This window comes from Arachis ipaensis, chromosome B6 (assembly GCF_059453495.1).
Source record: "Arachis ipaensis isolate K30076 ecotype BB chromosome B6, ASM5945349v1, whole genome shotgun sequence".
Lineage (NCBI taxonomy): Eukaryota > Viridiplantae > Streptophyta > Magnoliopsida > Fabales > Fabaceae > Arachis > Arachis ipaensis.
Window position 1 is genome coordinate 94,832,340 of NC_142441.1, and position 23,297 is coordinate 94,855,636.

The 23,297-nt window shown below is 36.7% G+C and overlaps 1 pseudogene; it reads left to right on the forward strand.

Annotated features, from left to right (window-relative positions):
• The first annotated feature begins 1,610 nt into the window (after positions 1-1,610).
• Positions 1,611-2,276, forward strand: LOC148561849 (uncharacterized; annotated as a pseudogene).
• Positions 2,277-23,297: the final 21,021 nt, after the last annotated feature.

The following is a 23,297-nucleotide window of genomic DNA, read 5'->3' on the forward strand; positions in this document are numbered from 1 at the left end:
TGCTTGTTGTTGATTAACTCAGTGTTGATGCTGTTTTGGTTTATAATCTGCCTTGAGTTTCTGTGGATTGAAATTTCTGCTTATGTCTGAAAATACACCCTTTTGTTTATATGACATTATAGTTGCTGGTTTTGCACAACTTGTTTTGAACCTCATATGAGCTTGACTTGAATTATTGATCTGCTGTTGTTTATTTATTTCGGGAACGCTCACATTACTGCCGGAATGCTGCCCAATTTTTCTGAAAACTGTTTTCCTCAACTTCCACTCATGAATTGACTTTGGTACTTTTGAATTGTGATTTACTTGGTTTAAACCAAAGCCAATTCATGGGATGATGGGTTAGCATTTCCATCCCTCTTGGTTCCCTTTCTTACTTGAAATGCATTGTTGATGATTTTATTCCTTTTTGTGCTTCTTTCATTACATGATTTATCATCAATGATCTGCATTGTATGCTTGAATGTGAGCTTGCTTGTTCTTTAACCTTTTGAGCTTCTTTTAGTTAGGAACTACATTACCATGCCACTAATTCTAACATACTCCTCTAACTTTTGACTAAATTTCCTTTTCCTCTGTTCTATTTCATTTTCATTTTTTTTCAAACTAACTCTTTTAATTCCTTTCACGGCATGATAATTGTTGTTTCTTAACAAACAAGCACTCTAAATTTCATTGTATAAATTCTTGGATTGTGATTTCTGATTGATTTCTTTGAATTCTACCTTTCTTTTATTCCAAGATTTTATCTCTTTATGACTCACTTCATGCTTTGGCTTTCATTCCTCTTTTGCCTATCTACTGCTTGTTATGCTTGCATATTGTTGCCTTTTTGTTTCTCTACTTTAGTTTGATAATTTGTATCCGGGAATTCTGTTTTTCAGGATGTCTGATAGGAAAGGCAAAGGCAAGGCTACGGCCAGCTCCGGTAAGAGGAAGAGAGGATAGTCATCCGTCGCTCTGTCGGATGTTCTATCGGAGGAATCTTGGCGTGAAAAGAACTTCACTAATCAAGAAAAAGCTGATCAGTTTGTGCCTGCTACTGACCAAGTTAAATTTGCAAATCTTTACTATGAACTCAAGTTTCCGGTTTTTGCGGAAAAACGGCACCTTTACCTGGAAAGGACGCTCAAAATACCAACCGAATTAAAGAAGTACACTGAGGATCAGATCAAACAGAGAGGTTGGATATTTCTGGAGAGAGATCTAGCAGAGGTTAACGCATCATGGGTCCGTGAGTTCTATTGTAACTATTATAAGACGACCCTTGATTTAGTGCAGCTTCGGGGGAAGCAGATCTTGGTCACAGAGGAGGCGATAGAAGATATCCTCCACTTCCAGCCTAAACAGACGATACAGATGGTTATCAAAAGGCTGAGGAGTCTATTAGATTCATGAGTTTTGATTGGGACGCTGTGTGGCGTATCATAGCCATTGATCCTGATGTTTCGTGGGCTGTGAGAAAGTCAAAGTTAACTCCACGGGATATCAAGATTATTTATCTCAATGATGAGGCTAGGCTGTGGGAACAGATACTGAGTAATTATGTTATGCCTAGCACTCACAAGTCAGAAGTGCCAGTTGCTATGATCATCCTTATTTGGTGCGTCATGGAAGGAAAGGACCTATACCTTCCACGGTTCATCAGAAAGTACATGTCTAGACTTCATGTCAGAGGCACCCTGCCATTTCCTTATTTGATCACCCAGATGGCTCGCCGAGCTGAGGTGCCTTGGGAGCTAGAGGATGAGAGACCACCGATTTCCAACTGCAAGAAGGTTATTCCGCACGGTAAGTAGTTCAGACCTCTAGGCCACAGACTACCTCCTTCTACTACTTCTACTGATGCGGCCACATCCTCAGCAGCACCTTCAGCGCCTACAGCACCACCCGCATCCACAGCACCATCATCTGCTTCTCAGCCGGTCTACCATCTTGTGCACCACCTCTTTGAGTGCTTTGATCAGATGGAGCACCGCAATCAGCGGCGTTATGAGCAGTCTGAGAGTCGCAATAAGCGACGCTATGAACATCTGAAGCTGATTGTGACATTGGGACGTACTGACATCTCCTCTGAGCCTAACATACCCTCGGAGCACTATGAGGAGGAGGAGGACGAGCAGGAGGAGGATGCACAGGAGGAGGACCAGCAGCAGGCACAGCACGAGGAGCCACAGCCTGAGCAGCCTGCAGACCCCCAGGCACCTGCACAGCCACCGCCGACAGAGCCAGCGGCACACCCTTCAGTAGGCAATGACCCTTCACACCCAGCTTGACAGAGCATCGGGGACGATGCTGTGATTTAGGTGTGGGGAGGTCGTCGTCTCCGGTGGATTTTATTTTGGTGAACCATTTCAGACTTTTGTCCTATTTTGCTTTCTTTTGTATTTTTCTTTATTTTATTTTATTTTTTTTTCTTTCAGTACTTGCACATTTCTATTTTATTGTACTCTTGTTTATTTTTACTTTGTTGCATTTTGCACTTTGGGCTTGTATATATCTTAGATATTTAGCTTGAATTTCACTTTTAGTTCATTAGTTGTGATGTGAAAAAACATGGATTCTTGAGCTTAGTTTACCCTTTTGCATATGAGAAATTAGTTTGATTGAAAATAGGGAGTAAACTAAAAACTTTTAGTTTTTCATAATCACAACATTTCATTTGGTATATATATATAATAAATATTGGTCAATTGATGAAATTTTCAAGGAATGTATCTTTTTCTTAGAAAAGGCATTTAAGATTCACATTGCTTTGAGTTAAAACCTTTTGGTAACTTGCATGATATATATAATTGGAATATAGTTTTTGAGCTAAAGAACACACAACCCATGAGTTTTTGAGCTTAATTGCATGGTTACATTATTTAACCATGATTCTTATTCTTGTGTGTTTTCTTCTCTATGATTGTAATCTTTGCTTTGTTCTATTCTATATGTCCATTGTTCAGTGTATTTACATGCATACACATGATTGAGGCCATCATTTGTTATTAGCTCACTTATCCCAAATAGCCTACCATTCCAATTACCTTTGTTTGCTACTTTGAGCCTTTTAATCCCCCTTGTTCTATATCTTACCACATCACTAGCCTTAAGCAGAAAAATAATTAATTACCCCAATTGAATCTTTGGTTAGCTTAAGATAGTGATTGTGTATCAACTAAGTGTGGGGAATTATGGAAACTTGGGTTGATGAAAAAGTATTATGTTCTATGAATAAAAATATTGGAAATTTGGGTGCATACTCATATGAAACTAGAAAAACCATATGCATTGGTATGTTGCTTTTGCTTTCAATATATATATATATATATATAGGGAACAAAATTATCCCATTGTTAAGTTTAATAAAAGATCAGTGCATATGTGGTAAATTTAAAGAAGAAATTGGTATATGAGTATGTGAAATATACAAAAGTGAAATTATGGGTAGCTAGGCATGATTTTAGAACTACATAGAGAGTGTGTGTATGTTAGGTGAGAACTTAGGCTAGTCAAAGATTCATATTATAGCTCACTTGGCCATACCTATATCCTCACCCTTACCTTAGCCCCATTACAACCTTGAAAAGACCTCATGATGTCTGCATTGGTATACTAAATATTTGTTGATTAGTTAGATGAAGAACAAAGTTTTAGAAAGCAAGAATAGGGAAGAGTATAGTGAATTGACCCCAAACACTTGAGTGATTAGAGTGTATACACAAATCCAGTGAGGGTTCAATGGCTCATTTCCATATGTCCATATTTGATCATTGCTTGTCTTGCAAGTTTGTGAACTCTTTTGATTAACTCAACTCAATTGTGAATGTGTTTTGATATGATTGATTTAGTCCTTGATTGTGCATATATGATTTCTTGAAAATTTGACTCAATTTGACCACATGTATGCTTATATATATATATATATATATATATATATATATATATATATATATATATATATATATATATATATAGATAGTAATTAGAATAGCATGATTCATGTAGGTAGCTTGCATCTAGATAGGTTGCATTGCATAAGTTCCACCATTCTGCCTTCACTCTTTTGGTTCTCTTGAGCTTAGCACGAGGACATGCTAATGTTTAAGTGTGTGGAGATTGATAAACCACTATTTTATGGTTTATCTTGTGCTAATTTGAGTGGTTTTTATCAATTCTTTGCTCACTTATTCATATAATTTGCATGGTTTTACAATTCCTTCCTAATTTTGTGATATAGTTGAAAACATGTTTCCTGGGCCTTTAAACTGTCAATTTTAATCACCCTTTATTACCATTCGATACCGTGATCTGTATGTTAAGTGTTTTCAGGCTTTATAGGGCAGGAATAGCATAGAAGATGGAAAGGAAACATGCAAAATTGGGATGAACGCAAGAAAATGAAGTTTTGAGAAGCTGGCAGCGACGCATACGCATGGGCGATGCGTATGCGTGACTAGCGCAGAAGACAAGCGATGCGTACGCGTGACTGACGCGTACGCGTGACAAGGAATTTTGCCAAGCGACGCGTACGCGTGACATGCACCACGTGCAGAAATTACAGAATGTGCTGGGAGCGATTTCTAGGCTCCTTTTTGGCCCAGTTCCAAACCCGAGAACACAGAATAGAGGCTGTAGAGTGGAAGAATCATGAATTGAATCAATTTTTTCACATAATTTGAGTTTTAGATGTAGTTTTCTAGTGAGAGATGCTCTCTCCTCTCTCTAGGTTTTAGGATTCTTAGGTTTAGCTAGTTAGCTTTAATTCTTCTCAAATTCAGATTTCTATCTTAGTTTAATTTAGTTTCTCTTCTACTTTAAATTATTTTACTACTCTAGTTTATCTTCTCTTGTTGATTTATTTATGTTGCCAATTTAGTTTATGAATTCTCATGTCATATTTGATTCTCTATTTAAATGTAATTTGATGTATTTCATATTTATGATTGCTTTCTTCTATTTGTGTTATTGATGCTTACAATTGGTTGTTTGGATTTTATTGTCTCTTATTGCTTTTCTATGCTTTTATGTTGTGCTTTCCAAGTGTTTGATAAAATGCTTGGTTGTATTTTAGTGTAGATCTCTCTCCTCTTGGCTTTGGTTGAATAATTGGAGACTCTTGAGTTATCAAACTCCTTTGTTGATTGATAATTGAAAGTTGCTAGTCGATTTGGATCCCTCTAAAGCCAGTCTTTCCTTAGGAGTTTACTAGGACTTGAGGAATCAAATTGATTCATCCACTTGACTTTCCTTCATAGTTAGAGGTTAACTAAGTGGGAGCAATGGACAATTGATGTCACAACTGATAAGGATAGCTAGGATAGGAAGTTTGAATATACTATCTCTTAACCAATAGTAAAAACACTTCCCTGTATTTCCTTGAGAGACGACCCGAGGTTTGAATACTTCGGTTATTATTTTTATTTGGTTTGTTACTTGTGACAACCAAATTTTTGTATGAAAGGATTCTTTGTTGGTTTAGAAACTATACTTGCAACGAGAATTTATTGTGAATTCTTTACTAGCAAAAATTCGTTCATCACTTCTCTTCCATCAACGCTGCCAAGGCTGCGCCTAACTTGAGATTTCTCAAGTTAGGCGCGAAGCATCATAACAACACGCAACGTAGCACTCCATTCTTCAAGTTAGGCGCATAATCCCCTCAAGTAAGGCGCCAATGTTCAAGCATTCCATGCCATTCTTTGCTGCCCACCTCAAGTAAGGCACAACTCCATGCCAAGTTAGGCGTGGGATTTGCTTCTGAGTTAATGAATCAAGTGGTCCCCACGCCTATGCACAACCCATGTGAGATCTTCTATTTATTCTGATTAGACTTTAATTTTTATTTAAAAATAGAAAAATATATTATTTAATTTTAGGAAATATAATTTACATTAATTAGGATTAGATATAAAAGGGAAAAAGAATTAGGCCTTCGGGCTCTCTCTTCTCACCTACCTCATTCTGCACTTTACAGTTTTACGAATCCTAGTTTTTCTCTCTGAACCATGAGCAACTAAACCTCCACTGTTAAGGTTAGGAGCTCTGTCTATTGTATGGATTGATACTATTATTTTTCTATTTTAATTCATGTACTGATTTATATTTCAAGAATTGTTTTCGTTCTTTATTTTATGAATTTGGGTGGAACGGAAGTATGACCTTTGTTCTAATTGAGTTCTTGTATAACTTGAAAAAGCTCTTTACTTGGACAACAGCTTGAAAACATATTCTCCTAAATTACTAATTATCTGGATTTAACGGGATACGTGACATATAATCCTCTTATATTTGGGTAATTAGGATTTTTGTGGCATATAACTAGAATTGAACTTCATCCTCTAATTGGAATTAAGTGACCAAGGAATTGGCGGTTGATGAAAGTTAGAGTAGACTAAGAAGGTTTAAGGAATTAGGGCTTAGTCATATATAGTTTGCCATGATTTGAATCTTGCATGATTAAAATAGTTAGTATGAAAAGTCAATCCGGAAAATAGATATCTCTGAAGCCTTAACTATTTCTCCATATATTATTCTCATCAATTTACTGCTTGCTGTTTTAATTTCTGAATTATTGTTTAATGCTTTTGAATACCAAAACGCTCTTTTCTGTTTATCTAACTAAGTAAATTAATCAACCATTGTTGCTTAGTCCATCAATCCTCGTGGGATCGACTCTCATTCACTTGAGGTATAACTTGGTACGACCCGGTGCACTTGCCGGTTAGTTTGTGGGTTATAAATTCTGTACCAAGTTTTTGGCGCCGTTGCCGGGGATTGATTGTGATTGACAACTAGTCGTTGTTTGATTGCTTAGATTAGATAATTTTTTCTTTTAATTTGTTTAATTTTAGTATTATTAATTTTTATTTTTCATTTTTTTCTTTAATTTTTTTGTTTTGCTTTTCGTTTTCCATCCCCCTGTCCCTTGTTTTATTTTTTTACTTCATTTAACTTTTGAATTTTTTTTTCAAAATCTTTGTCCATTTTTTTTATTTTCCTTTTTATTTTTATTTTCTTTTATTTTCATTCTGTTTCTTTCCATTATTTTTTTCTATATTCTACTAGTTTTGTTTTATTTTTGTCTTTAATTTTTTTTTAAAAAAAGAGAGAAATTTCATCATATATTTTTCTTTAATTTCTGAAATTAAGTTTGGTGTCCCTAGTTATTTTTATTTTAATTTTCCTGTTTATTTTTTTAATTTTTGGCTTTAATTATTTAGTTGTTTTATTTTATTTCTTTACACAGGTTACCTCACTGGAAATTCTCTGCACTCTGACGTAGAGATTCTCATCTTTTCTTGTTTTCTGTTTGTTTATGAGTAGGAACAGAGACAAGGAACCTCTTTTAGACTTTGATCCTGAACCTAAAAGGACTTTGAGGCAGCGTTTGCAACAAGCCAGACTTTACAAGGCTGCAGAGTCCACTATGGATCATAATAATGCTGATAATGCCAATATGGCAAATCTGAATGGGAATGAGTAACTGGTGCACGAATTGTGAATCACACTTTTCACAACTAGTACCACTAACCAGCAAGTGCACTGGGTCGTCCAAGTAATACCTTACATGAGTAAGGGTCGAATCCCACGGAGATTGTTGGTTTGAAGCAAGCTATGGTTATCTTATTATTCTTAGTCAGGATGCTAACAACAGTGTTTTTCAACTTCAATTGTAAAGAGTCAAAGGGCATAAATATAAATACTTATTGTGCAATGATGGAGAATATGTTGGGGTTTTGGAGATGCTTTGTCTTCTTTATTTTAGTTTTTCTCTTGTACTCCTCTTCACACACGCAAGGCTCCTTCCATGGCAAGCTGTATGTAAGGTGTCACCGTTGTCAATGGCTACTTTCTGTCCTCTCAGTGAAAATGGTCCAAATGCTCTGTCACAGCACGGCTAATCATCTGTTGGTTCTCGATCATGTCGGAATAGAATCCCTTGATTCTTTTGCGTCTGTCACTACGCCCAACAATCGCGAGTTTGAAGCTTGTCACAGCCATTCAATCCTTGAATCCTACTCAGAATACCACAGACAAGGTTTAGACTTTCCAGATTCTCATCAATGCCGCCATCAATTCTAGCTTATACCACGAAGATTCTGATTAAGAAATCTAAGAGATACTCATTCAATCTGATGTAGAACAGAGGTGGTTGTCAGTCACATGTTCATGGATTGAGAAAGGTGATGAGTGTCACGGATCATCACCTTCTTCATAGTGAAACGCGAATGAACATCTTAGATAGGAACAAACGTGTTTGAATGGAAAACAGAGATAATTGCATTAATTCATCAAGATGCTGCAGAGCTCCTCACCCCCAACAATGGAGTTTAGAGACTCATGCCGTCTAAGAGTACAAAGTTCAGATCTAAAAATGTCATGAGGTGCAAAATAAATCTCTAAAAGTTGTTTAAATACTAAACTAGTAACCTAGGTTTACAGAAAATGAGTAAACTATGATAGATAGTGCAGAAATCCACTTCTGGGGCCCACTTGGTGTATGCTGGGGCTGAGACTTAAGCTTCTCACGTGCCTGGGCTGTTTTGGGCGTTCAACGCCAGGTTGTAACCTGTTTCTGGCGTTGAACTCCAACTTGTAACTTGTTTCTAGCGCTGGACGCTAGACTACAATATGGAACTGGCGTTGAATGCCAGTTTACCTCGTCTATCCTTGAGCAAAGTATGGACTATTATATATTTCTGGAAAGCCCTGGATGTCTACTTTCCAACGAAATTGAGAGCGCGCCATTTGGAGTTATGTAGCTCTAGAAAATTCACTTTGAGTGCAGGGAGGTCAGAATCCAACAGCATCAGCAGTCCTTTTTCAGCCTGAATCAGATTTTTGCTCAGCTCCCTCAATTTCAGCCAGAAAATACTTGAAATCACAGAAAAACACACAAACTCATAGAAAAGTCCAGAAATGTGATTTTTAATTAAAAACTAATAAAAATATACTAAAAACCAACTAAATCATACTAAAAACTAAGTAAAAACAATGCCAAAAAGCGTATAAATTATCCGCTCATCACAACACCAAACTTAAATTTTTGCTTGTCCCCAAGCAACTAAAAACAAAGTAGGATAAAAAGAAGAGAATATACAATGAATTCCAAAAACATCTATGAAGATCAGTGTTAATTAGATGAGCGGGGCTATTAGCTTTTTGCTTCTGAACAGTTTTGGCATCTCACTTTATCCTTTGAAGTTCAGAATGATTGGCATCTATAGGAACTCAGAATTTAGATAGTGTTATTAATTCTCTTAGTTCAGTATGTTGATTCTTGAACACAGCTACTTTATGAGTCTTGGCCGTGGCCCTAAGCACTCTGTTTTCCAGTATTACCACCGGATACATACATGCCACAGACACATAACTGGGTGAACCTTTTCAGATTGTGACTCAGCTTTGCTAAAGTCCCCAATTAGAGGTGTCCAGGGTTCTTAAGCACACTCTGTTTTTTGCTTTGGACCTCGACTTTAACCGCTCAGTCTCAAGTTTTCACTTGACACCTTCACGCCACAAGCACATGGTTAGGGACAGCTTGGTTTAGCCGCTAAGGCTAGGATTTTATTCCTTTAGGCCCTCCTATCCACTGATGCTCAAAGCCTTGGATCCTTTTTATTACCCTTGCCTTTTGGTTTTAAGGGCTATTGGCTTTTTGCTCTTGCCTTTTGGTTTAAAGAGCTTTTGGCTTTTTCTGCTTGCTTTTTCTTTTTCTTGCTCTCTTTATTACCCTTGCCTTTTGGTTTTAAGGGCTATTGGCTTTTTGCTCTTGCCTTTTGGTTTAAAGAGCTTTTGGCTTTTTCTGCTTGCTTTTTCTTTTTCTCTGCAACCTTTGTTCTTCACTGTTTTTTCTTGCTTCAAGAATCATTTTTATGATTTTTCAGACTATCAAATAACATTTCTCCTTTTTCATCATTCTTTCAAGAGCCAACAATTTTAACATTCATAAACAACAAATTCAAAAGACATATGCACTGTTCAAGCATTCATTCAGAAAATAAAAAGTATTGCCACCACATCAAAATAATTAAACTATTTTAAAATTCGAAATACATGTACTTCTTTTTCTTTTTCAGAAAACAATTTTCATTTAAGAAAGGTGATGGATTGATAGGACATTCATATCTTTAAGACATAGACACTTAGGTACTAGTGATCATATAGTAAAGACACAAACATAATTAAACATGAAGCATAGTAAACGAAAAACAGGAAAATAAGAACAAGGAGATTAAGGAATGGGTCCACCTTAATGAGGGTGGCGTCTTCCTCTTCTTGAAGAACCAATGGTGCTCTTGAGCTCCTCTATGTCTCTTCCTTGCCTTTGTTGCTCTTTCCTCATAGCTCTTTGATCTGCAGTCAATTGCTCTACCACTGAATTATGGAAAAAAAAAGCAATGCTTTTACCATACTAAACTTAGAAGGTTTGCTCGTCCTCGAGCAAAAGAAGAAAGAAGTGGAGAAGATGAAGGAGATGGAAGTGTGTGAATGGGTGGGTTTAGGAGGGGAATGGTTTGAATTTGAATGGTGAGGTAGGTGGAGATCCTGTGGGATCCACAGATCCAGTGGGGTCATGGATTTAGCATCCCTGCTCTAATTAGGCGTACAAAATGCCCTTACTGTGCAATCCTGGCGTTTAACGCCAGACTGCTGCCTGTTTCTGGCGTTAAACGCCCAAATGTAGCCTATTTCTGGCGTTTAATGCCAGACTGATGCTTGTTTCTGGCGTTAAACGCCAGCTTGGTGCTTGTTTCTGGCGTTAAATGCCAGACAGATGCTTGTTTCTGTCGTTTAAACGCCAGAATGATCTTCCTCCAGGGTGTGCTATTTTTCATGCTGTTTTTCATTCTGTTTTTGAATTTCCATTTGTTTTTGTGACTTCACATGATCATCAACCTAAAGAAAACATAAAATAGCCATGGAAAATAAATAGATATAATTAAATAACATTGGGTTGCCTCCCAACAAGCGCTTCTTTAATGTCAATAGCTTGACAGTGAGCTCTCATGGAGCCTCACAGATAATCAGAGCAAGGTTGGGACCTCCCAACACCAAACTTAGAGTTTGAATATGGGGGTTCAACACCAAACTTAGAGTTTGGTTGTAGCCTCCCAACACCAAACTTAGAGTTTGACTGTGGGGGCTTTGGTTGACTCTGCAGTGAGAGAAGCTTTTCATGCATCCCCTCCATGGTTACAGAAGGAGAACCTTGTGTCTTATAGTTTGCAATGTCTACAAACCACAGAGCTTCCTGAATAGCAAACAATTGCTCATCCGGAAAGGTTTCAGAGATCTCAGTAGGAGGGAGGGATGCTCCTGCTACTGGTTCTATCCGGGACAGGTGATCCGCTACTTGATTCTTTGTCCCTTTTCTGTCTCTTATTTCTATATCAAACTCTTGCAGAAGCAACACCCATCTTATGAGCCTGGGCTTTGAATCCTGCTTTGTGAGTAGATTTTTAAGAGCAGCATGGTCAGTGTACACAATCACTTTTGATCCTACTAAGTAGGATCTAAACTTGTCAATGGCATAAACCACTGCAAGTAATTCTTTTTCTGTGGTTGTGTAATTTTTCTGGGCATCATTTAAAACATTGCTAGCATAATAAATGACATGCAGAAGCTTGTTATGCCTCTGTCCCAATACTGCACCAATGGTATGGTCACTGGCATCACACATTAGTTCGAATGGTAATGTCGAGTCTGGTGCAGAAATAACTGGTGCTGTGACCAGCTTAGCTTTCAGGGTCTCAAACGCCTGCAGACACTTTGTGTCAAACATAAATGGCGTGTCAGCAGCTAGCAGATTGCTCAGAGGTTTTGCAATTTTTGAAAAATCCTTTATAAACCTCCTATAGAATCCTGCATGCCCCAGAAAGCTTTTGATTGCCTTAACATTGGCAGGTGGTGGTAATTTTTCAATTACTTCAACTTTAGCTTGATCCACCTCTATTCCCTTGTTTGAAATTTTATGCCCAAGGACAATCCCTTCAGTCACCATAAAGTGACATTTTTCCCAGTTTAAAACTAGGTTGGTATCTTGGCATCTTTTCAAAACAAGTGCTAAATGGTTAAGGCAGGAGCTGAATGAGTCTCCAAATACTAAAAAGTCATCCATGAAGACTTCCAGAAACTTCCCTACCATATCAGAAAAGATAGAGAGCATGCACCTCTGAAAGGTTGCAGGTGCATTACACAGACCAAAAGGCATCCTTCTGTAGGCAAACACTCCAGAAGGACATGTGAATGTTGTTTTCTCTTGGTCCTGAGGATCTACTGTAATTTGGTTGTAACCTGAATAGCCATCCAAAAAGCAGTAATATTCATGACCTGCTAGTCTCTCTAGCATCTGGTCTATGAATGGTAAAGGAAAATGATCCTTCCTGGTGGCTGTATTGAGCCTTCTGTAGTCAATACACATATGCCACCCTGTAACTGTTCTTGTAGGAACCAGTTCATTCTTTTCATTATGAACCACTATCATTCCTCCCTTCTTAGGGACAATATGGACAAGGCTCACCCAGGGGCTATCAGAAATAGGATAGATAATCCCAGCCTCTAGTAACTTAGTGACCTCTTTCTGCACCACCTCCTTCATGGCGGGATTTAGCCGCCTCTGTCGTTGAACCACTGGCTTAGCATCATCCTCCAATAGGATCTTGTGCATGCATCTGGCTGGGCTAATACCCTTAAGATCACTTATGGACCACCCAAGAGCTGTCTTGTGTGTCCTTAGCACCTGAATTAGTGCTTTCTCATCCTGTGGCCCTAAAGCAGAGCTTATGATTACAGGAAAAGTGTCACCTTCTCCAAGAAATGCATATTTCAGGGATGGTGGTAGTGGTTTGAGCTCAGGTTTAGGAGGTTTTTCCTCTTCCTGAGGAGTTTTCAAAGGTTCTTTTATTTTCTCTGGTTCCTCCAGATCAGGCTGAACATCTTTAAAAATGTCCTCTAGCTCTGATTCGAGACTCTCAGTCATATGGACCTCTTCCACCAGGGAGTCAATAATATCAATGCCCAGGCAGTCATCTGATGTGTCTCGATGTTGCATAGCTTTGACAACATTCAACTTAAACTCATCCTCATTGACTCTCAGGGTTATCTCCCCTTTTTGGACGTCAATGAGGGTTCGTCCAGTTGCTAGGAATGGTCTTCCTAGAATGAGAGTTACACTCTTGTGCTCCTCCATTTCCAGCACTACAAAGTCAGTAGGGAAGGCAAATGGCCCAACCTTGACAATCATGTCCTCAATTACGCCTGATGGGTATTTAATGGAGCCATCAGCAAGTTGAAGACAGATCCGGGTTGGTTTGACCTCTTCAGTCAAGCCAAGCTTTCTGATAGTGGATGCAGGGATTAGGTTGATGCTTGCCCCAAGATCATATAGAGCTGTCTTGGTGCAGTTACCCTCTAATATGCATGGTATCATAAAGCTCCCAGGATCTTTAAGCTTTTCTGGGAAGCTTTTTAGAATGACTGCACTACATTCTTCAGTGAGGAGAACTCTTTCAGTTTCTCTCCAATCCTTCTTATGACTCAAGATATCTTTCATGAACTTGGCATAAGAGGGTATTTGCTCAAGTGCCTCTGCAAATGAAATCTTTATTTCAAGAGTCCTGAGATAGTCTGCAAAGCGGGCAAACTGCTTATCCTGCTCCTCTTTGTGGAGTTTTTGAGGATAAGGCATCTTGGCTTTGTATTCCTCAACCTTAGTTGCTGCAGGTTTATTTCCTACAGAGGTAGGTTGAGAAGCCTTCTTGAGGGATTTATTATCATCACTTGCAGGTGTCTGATCCCTCACTGGCGTTTGAAAGCCAGGGTTGGAAGCTGGAGTGGCGTTAGACGCCAACTCCTTATCTGTTCCTGGCGTCTGAACGCCAGAACTGTGCTTCCTTTGGGCGTTCAACGCCAGTTCCTTGCTTGTTTCTGGCGTTGAACGCCAGTCCTGAGCATGGTTTAGGCATTCGGCGCCAGCCTTCCAACCAATTTCCGGCGTTTTAGCGCCAGAATTATTTTTCCCCGGGCTCTTACTGTCTTCAGATGGAATTTGGGTAGTTTGCTCATTTCTTGGCTTCCTGCTGCCTTGAGGTGGGGTATTTAATGTTTTCCCACTTCTTAATTGAACTGCTTGGCATTCTTCTGTTATTTGTTTTGACAGCTGCTGCTTTGTTTGCTTTAATTGTTCTTCCATATTTATATTAGCCATCCTTGTCTCTTGTAGTCTCTCCTTGAATTCGGCTAACTGTTTTGTTAGAAAATCCAATTGCTGGTTGAATTCAGTAGCTTGTTCAGCAGGACTGAGTTCAGTAGTCACTGTTTTAGCCTCTTCTTTCATAGAAGGTTCGCTGCTTAAGTACAGATGCTGATTTCTGGCAACTGTATCAATGAGCTCTTGAGCTTCTTCAATTGTCTTCCTCATGTGGATAGATCCACCAGCTGAGTAGTCTAGAGACATCTGAGCTCTTTCTGTAAGCCCATAATAGAAGATGTCTAGCTGAACCCACTCTGAAAACATCTCAGAGGGGCATTTTCTTAGCATCTCTCTGTATCTCTCCCAGGCATCATAAAGAGGTTCATTATCTCCTTGTTTAAAGCCTTGGATGTCCAGCCTTAGCTGTGTCATCTGTTTTGGAGGAAAGTATTGATTCAGGAATTTCTCTGTCAGCTGTTTCCATGTCTTTATGCTAGCCTTAGGTTGGTTATTTAACCACCTCTTGGCTTGGTCTTTTACAGCAAATGGAAATAGTAATAATCTGTAGACATCCTAATCTACTTTCTTATCATGTACTGTGTCAGCAATTTGTAAAAAATATGCCAGAAACTCTATAGGTTCTTCCTGTGGAAGATCGGAATACTGGCAACTTTGCTGCACCATGATAATGAGCTGAGGATTCAATTCAAAGCTACTGACTCCAATGGAGGGTATACTGATACTACTCCCATATGAAGCAGTAGAGGGGTTAGCATATGACCCCAGAGTTCTTCTGGACTGTTCATTTCTACTTAGATCCATGATGGAGAAAGGGAGATGATGTAAAATAGAGAAGAAATATTTTTATTTATTTAATTATTTATTTATTTCAAAAATAAAATAAATTAAAATAAAATAAATAAAAATGGGTGAAGATTTTCGAAAAAATGAGGAGAGAGAAAGTGGTTAGGAAGTTTTGAAAAAGATATGATTTTTTTTTTAAGTTTTAAATTTTGTAATAAATAAATAAAAATAAATAAAAAAATCTGAATTTTAAAATTGATTTTCGAAAAATTGCTTTAAAATAGAGGGAAAAGATATTTTTTGAATTTAATGAGGAAAGAGAAAAACAATAAAATAACACAAGATCTAAAATTTTTAGAAATAAGAAAAATATGTAATGCATGAGAAATTGAGTTTTTTTTAAAAGTAGTCTCATTTATCCAAATGTGAGGGTATTTTCTGTGATTCTGAATGCATGACATGAACCGTGCATATTTGAATTTGAATCAAGGATGTTGATGTATAAGAAACAAAAATTTAGAGAACTATTATGAATTCTCTGAAGTAGTGAAAGCTTAAATCTTGCAGCAAAAGAAAAATAAACGCAAGGTCTAAGGCTCTGAGCATCAACGACTAGGGAGGTCGGACATGATTAAAAGCTCAAAGAGTTGTTCCCCTAGCCATATGCTTGTGGTGTGAATGTGTCAAGTAATCCTTGAGACAGAGCACATATTCGAGATCAAATGCATTTAACAGAGTATGGCAAAGGCTTTGAGCACTACTGTCTGGGAGTAACTGAAAGAAAAATCAGAACTTAAGGAGAGTTTCCCAGTTAAGTGCTTGTGGTGTTTTCGTGTCAAGTGAAGCGTGAGACAAAACATTTAAAGTCATGGCTAGGCTCAAGGTGCAAAGTACCAAGGAAGACACTTAAAGAGAATTTGTCGTGTTCAAAGATTAAACTGAAGAATAAAGGATTAGAGAATTCATAATATTATCCGGATTCAAATTCTGAATGATAGTGACATCCTTCTGATTCAAAGGAGAGTGAGATGCCAAAACTATTCAAGATTGCAGTTGTAAACCCAACTTCAAGAAGAGACATGAGCTTAATTGAACTCTCACTCTCATGCAAATTCACATCCTAAGCCTATGTTAGTTTTGGTTGCTTGAGGACAAGCAACAATTCATGTTTGGTGTTGTGATGCATGAGCATCTTTCCTATCTTTTCCTAGTGAATTTGCATTTAATTTGTTGAGTTTAATCAAGAATTAATTATATTTTAGCCACTATGGATGTTACTTTGAGTCATGTGCAATTCTGTTTATTTTAGGTAGTATTCGGATGGATTTGATGGAGTTTCCGCAGAAAAAGAGAAGAAGGCGAATGATGCTGTCAACCCTGACCTCTCTGTACTCAAACCATAATAACTCGAGCTACAAAGATTTAATGGATGTGATTCTAGTGGCGTTGAAAAGCTAACTTCTAGAGCTTTCCAACGATATATAATAGTCCATACTTCTTCTCTATCAATGGTGCCAAGGCTGCGCCTAACTTGAGATTTCTCAAGTTAGGCGCGAAGCATCATAACAACACGCAATGTAGCACTCCATTCTTCAAGTTAGGCGCATGATCCCCTCAAGTAAGGCACCAATGTTCAAGCATTCCATGCCATTCTTTGCTGCCCACCTCAAGTAAGGCGCAGCTCCATGCCGAGTTAGGCATGGGATTTTCTTCTTAGTTAATGAGTCAAGTGGTCTCCACGCCTATGCACAAACCATGCGAGATCTTCTATTTATTCTGATTAGACTTTAATTTTTATTTAAAAATAGGAAAAGATATTATTTAATTTTAGGAAATATAATTTACATTAATTAGGATTAGATATAAAAGGGAAAAAGAATCAGACGTTTGGGCTCTCTCTTCTCAACTACCTCATTCTGCACTTTACAGTTTTACGAATCCTAGTTTTTCTCTCTGAACCATGAGCAACTAAACCTCCACTGTTAAGGTTAGGAGCTCTATCTATTGTATGGATTGATACTATTATTTTTCTATTTTAATTCATGCATTGATTTATATTTCAAGAATTATTTTCGTTCTTTATTTTATGAATTTTGGTGGAACGGAAGTATGACCCTTGTTCTAATTGAGTTCTTGTATAACTTGGAAAAGCTCTTTACTTGAACAACAGCTGGAAAACATATTCTCCTAAATTATGTTATATTCCTGTTTTCTGCTATTTTACTTGGTTTCTGCATGATCATTTTTGTTATTTCAATTCCTAGGTTCCAGTTTATTTTGCTTTTTTTTATTCTGTTATTTACTTTAATTCTGAAAAGTGTCTCATGTATTGCTCCTTGAGATTGAATTAAAAAGAAAAGAAAGAAGAAAAATATGTAATGCATGAGAAATTGAATTTATTTTTAAAAGTAGTCTCATTTATCCAAATGTGGTGGTATTTTCTGCGATTCTGAATGCATGACATGAACCATGCATATTTGAATTTGAATCAAGGATGTTGATGTATAAGAAACAGGAATTTAGAGAACTATTATGAATTCTCTGAAGTAGCGAAAGCTTAAACCTTGAAGCAAAAGAAACAGCAAAAGAAAAATAAACGCAAGGTCTAAGGCTCTGAGCATCAATGACTAGGGAGGTTAGACATGATTAAAAGCTCAAAGAGTTGTTCCCCTAGTCATATGCTTGTGGTGAGAATGTGTCAAGTAATCCTTGAGACAGAGCACTAAGAGTCGAGATCAAATGCATTTAACAGAGTATGCCAAAGGCTTTGAGCACCACTGTCTGGGAGTAACTGAAAGAAAAATCAGAACTTAAAGAGAGTTTCCCAGTTAAGTGTTTGTGGTGTTTTCGTGTCAAGTGAAGCTTGAGACAAAACATTTAAAGTCATGGCTAGGCTCAAGGTGCAAAGTACCAAGGAAGAGACTTAAAGAGAATTTGTTGTGTTCAAATATTAAAATAAAGAATAAAGGATTAGAAAATTCATAATATTATCCGGATTCTAATTCCGAATGATAGTGACATCCTTCTGATTTAAAGGAGAGTTAGATGCCAAAACTATTCAGGATTGTAGTTGTAAACCCAACTTCAAGAAGAGACATGAGCTTAATTGAACTCTCACTCTCATGCAAATTCACATCCTAAGCCAATGTTAGTTTTGGTTGCTTGAGGACAAGCAACAATTCAAGTTAGGCGTTGTGATGCGTGAGTATCTTTCCTATCTTTTCCTAGTAAATTTGCATTTAATTTGTTGAGTTTAATCAAGAATTAATTATATTTTATCCACTATGGATGTTACTTTGAGTCATGTACAATTCTGTTTATTTTAGGTAGCATTCGGATGGATTTGATGGAGTTTCTGCAGAAAAAGAGAAGAAGGCGAATGATGCTGTCGACCCTGAATAACTCGAGCTACAAACATCCAATGGACGTGATTCTAGTGGCGTTGAAAAGCTAACTTCTAGAGCTTTCCAACGATGTATAATAGTCCATACTTCTCCTCCATCAACGTTGCCAGGGCTCCGCCTAACTTGAGATTTCTCAAGTTATGCGTGAAGCATCATAACAACACGCAACGTAGCACTCCATTCTTCAAGTTAGGCGCATGATTCCCTCAAGTAAGGCACCAATGTTCAAGCATTCCATGCCATTCTTTGCTGCCCACCCCAAGTAAGGCGCAGCTCCATGCCGCGTTAGGCGTGGGATTTGCTTCTGAGTTAATGCATCTAGTGGTCTCCACGCCTATGCACAAACCATGCGAGATCTTCTATTTATTCTGATTAGACTTTGATTTTTATTTAAAAATAGAAAAAGATATTATTTAATTTTAGGAAATATAATTTACATTAATTAGTATTAGATATAAAAGAAAAAAAGAATCAGCCATTCGGGCTCTCCCTTCTCACCTACCTCATTCCGCACTTTACAGTTTTACGAATCCTAGTTTTTCTCTCTGAACCATGAGCAACTAAACCTCTACTGTTAAGGTTAGGAGCTCTGTCTATTGTATGGATTGATACTATTATTTTTCTATTTTAATTCATATTCTAATTTATATTTTAAGAATTGTTTTCGTTCTTTATTTTATGAATTTGGGTGGAACGGAAGTATGACCCTTGTTCTAATTGAGTTCTTGTATAACTTGGAAAAGCTTTTACTTGAATAACAGCTTGAAAACATATTCTCCTAAATTACAAATTATCTGGATTTAACAGAATATGTGACATATAATCCGCTTATATTTGGGTAATTAGGATTTTTGTGGCATATAACTAGAATTGAACTTCATCCTCTAATTGGAATTAAGTGACCAAGGAATTGGTGGTTGATGAAAGTTAGAGTAGACTAAGAAGGTCTAAGGAAGTAGGGCTTAGTCATATATAGTTTGCCATGAATTGAATCTTGCATGATTAAAATAGTTAGTATGAAAAGTCAATCCGGAAAATAGATATCTCTGAAGCCTTAATTGTTTCTCCATATATTATTCTCATCAATTTATTGCTTGCTGTTTTAATTTCTGAATTACTGTTTAATGCTTTTGAATACCAAAACACTCTTTTCTATTTGTCTAACTAAGTAAATTAATCAACCATTGTTGCTTAGTCCATCAATCCTCGTGGGATCAACCCTCATTCACTTGAGGTACTATTTGGTACGACCCGATGCACTTGCCAGTTAGTTTGTGGGTTATAAATTCTGCACCAGTACTTCCATATCCTTCTATCTCAAGTTGCTCAACATTACTTATCTTATCATAATTCTGAATTATATCTGATATTTGCTCTCCAGTTAATCTTGGCGGAGGTTCTAATCTCTCAATTCTATTCTTATAGAATGCATCCTTGTTTCTTCTAAACATGTGATTATCTGGCAAGAATTGTCTGTGGCAGTCAAACCATGCACTACAAGAAAATAGAATATTTGTTACAAAATATTTCAATATTTTGAATCAACGTGATTTCTTTTGTTACAAATTATGTTGGCTTTTGTATCGAATTGTTGTTTTGTCGCAAAATGTTATAATGTTTTGTAATAAAAGATTATATTGTTGTAAAAATTCAAAACATTTTGTAACAAAATATCTATTTGTTTCAAAACTTCTAAATATTTTGTAACAAAAAATTAATTTATCACAAAATACAATATTTTTATAGCAAGTTATTTATTTGTCACAAAATTCAAAGATTTTTTATAATAAATAAAAAATTTTGTTTTAACATATTACATGTAAGACTTCAAATTTTTAAAAATTAACCTAATAAGTTATTTATGATTTATTATATTTATTTAAGACTTTATATTCAAAAATTTATTTTACTAAAAATATTTAAGTCAAATTAATGATACTTTGAGTTTAAAATTATTTTAAAAATTAAATAATAAGTCATTTATGATTTATTATATTATTCAAAATGAATTTTTAGAGATTTATATATTAAACGGGTTATTTTCTTATTTATAATTTAAAGTTTTAGTATTTCATGAATAGTATTTCAAGAATAATTAATTTGGTTATTTAATATAATTTGAAATTAAAATTCAGAAATAGAAGTATTATATAACTTAATTTGAGAAATTTGTATTAAGATTAAATTACGATTTATTTTATTAAATTGAGCTTTTAGAGATTAATTTATTAAAAGTGATTAAATTTATTTTTATAAATACTTTAAGTTTAAGTCAATTAATATTTACGTACAATTTTTATTATAATTAGTTATTTTATAAATTGAAATTAAAGTCCCGGTGATAGAAAAAATAATAAAAAGTTATATGATGAACTGATGATTGATGGTTTAGAATTCACAATAAATTCTCGTTGCAAGTATAGTTTCTAAACCAAGCAATCATCCTTTCATACAAATGTTTTGGTTGTCACAAGTAACAAAACCCAAATAAATTTATAACCGAAGTATTCAAACCTCGGGTCGTCTTCTCAAGGAATTGCAGGGAGGTATGATTTATTATTGGTTATGTAAAACAGTATATTTTTGGATTTTTGGAAATAAGGAATAAGTAATTTAAATGACAAGGAAAATAAATTGATAATAATAAAAAAATCTCTTGGCAAGATATGAGAATTAGAAGTCCTATCCTAGTTATCCTTATCAATAGTGATGAGAATTGGATTTTAATCCCACTGAGTTAACCTTTGCTAAACAAAGGAAGGTCAAGTGGACTAATCAATTTGATCCTCAGGTCCTAGTCAATTCCTAAGGAAAGACTAGAGTTATTGGAATTCAATTCAATTAGCAAAAATAACAATTATCAATCACGATGATTTTGATAACTCAAGAGTCTCTAATTAATCAATTAAAGCCAAGAATATAAAAAGCTAAATAAAAATCATAAATCTGAAATACCTCAATTGCATTAACAAAAGAAAATCAATTTAGACATAAAGAGTTCATAAACTAAATTCTCATAAAATAAAATAAATAAAAAGAACATTGAACCTGTGATTAAAGAAGATGAAATCCCAATCCTAATATAAATCCTAATCCTAATCCTAATTCTAAGAGAGAGGAGAGAACCTCTCTCTCTAAGAACTACATCTAATCCTAAAATTATGTATATCAATGTATGAAAAGTTGTTCTCCGTCTCCCTTTTGATTCCTCCATTCTCTGACTTATATTCTGTGTTTCTGATTTGGATTTGGGCCAAAAAAGGGTCTAGAAATTGCTGGGGGCATTTTCTGCAGATTCCTGTACGTGGCATTTGTCACACGTTCGCGTGGGTCACGCGTTCGCGTCATTTGGGAGTTTTCCTTGTCACGCGTACGCATCAGTCACGCGTACGCGTCAACTGCGTTCTGCTCAAGGCGCGCGTCCGCGTCATCCACCGATTCACGTCGCTGCATTTTTGCGCTAGGCACGCATTCGCGTCGTCCATGCGTTCGCGTCGCTGCCTTTTCTTCAAAACTCCATTTTTGTGCTTTCCTTCCATTTTTGTATGTTTTCTTTTTGTCCCTTAAGTTATTCCTGCCCTATGAGATCTGAAAATACTTAACACACAAATCACGGCATCGAATGGTAATAAAGGGTAATTAAGATTAATATTTTTATAGCATAGGAAACATGTTTTTCACATATATCATAATATAAGGAAGGGAAAGTAAAGCCATGCAATTTACATGAATAAATGGGTGAAGAATTGATAGAAACACTCAATTTGAGCACAAAATACATCATAAAATATGGGTTCATCATTATATCATTTAATTTAAATAATAAATATCTTGAGCATGAACTATGTTTTATAAAAAGTGATTAATATGTTCATTTTATAATTTAAATTAAAAATAATTAATTGAACTTAGTAATATGTTTATAAATAATGTTCTTAAATATTTTTAAGAAAATATATTTAGTTTTAAAATTACTCTACTCTCCAATTTTATCAAAATATCTATTCATATTTATCCTTATTCTTTCACAAAATCTCTAATTTTTAACTCTAAATTTTCAAATTAAATAAAAAACCTAATTCCCAAATTGGAACCTAACCCTAAAACCCCCTTCAATTTCGTGTAACACAGCCTCCACCCACCCCCTTTCCTTTCCAAAAATGCAACATACACACAGTGGGAATCAGAGAAGAGAGATCGGGAAGGGAAAGAGGGAGCCACGCTTTGCGCCGTCTAGCCCAAACCGTCGCCGCTGAACTACCGATCTACCTTGGAGCCGCTGACCCACGCGTCGCCACCGGCGCTGACGAAGAAGAGAAAGAGAGATGTTGAGACGAAGAACGTGCAAGGGAACAAAGGCCAAGGAGAGGAAGAGTGCCATCGCGAGCTGGCTGTCGGGGGAGCTGCTGCGAGCTCGCGTCGTCTACGCCGTTGCCCCCTGCCCTTGTCGCCGTTGTGCCCTGGTGCCATCGAGGGAAGTTTCCACCACGGTTGGAATCGCGAACTGAGGAGGAAGTCGTTGATTCTGTCACCGGCACCATGTCTCGTCACCGTTGCTGCCACCAGAGGAAGCCACTGTAACTAACGCAAGGAACAGAACTCGAAGAGGCAGGCAACGGAGGGTGATGCTGCTGTCGTCGTCGCTGTGGAGGTGAACCAACGTCGTGTCTTTACTTTCCAGAACCATCGTTGCTGCTGCCATCATCTCCTAGCTTGGTTGTCATCGCTACTGGATACTCTGATTGCTATTGTTGCCCATTAGAGAGAGGAATTGTTCTGTGAAGAAAGGGCTGCCGGTGTTGCTGTTGTTGGTTCTGATTCTGTTACATTGATTCTGGTTTGTTCTTTTCCTTTGTTCTGAACCATTTGCAAGTTCTATTTTGTCAATTTTAATTGCCATGTTCTTC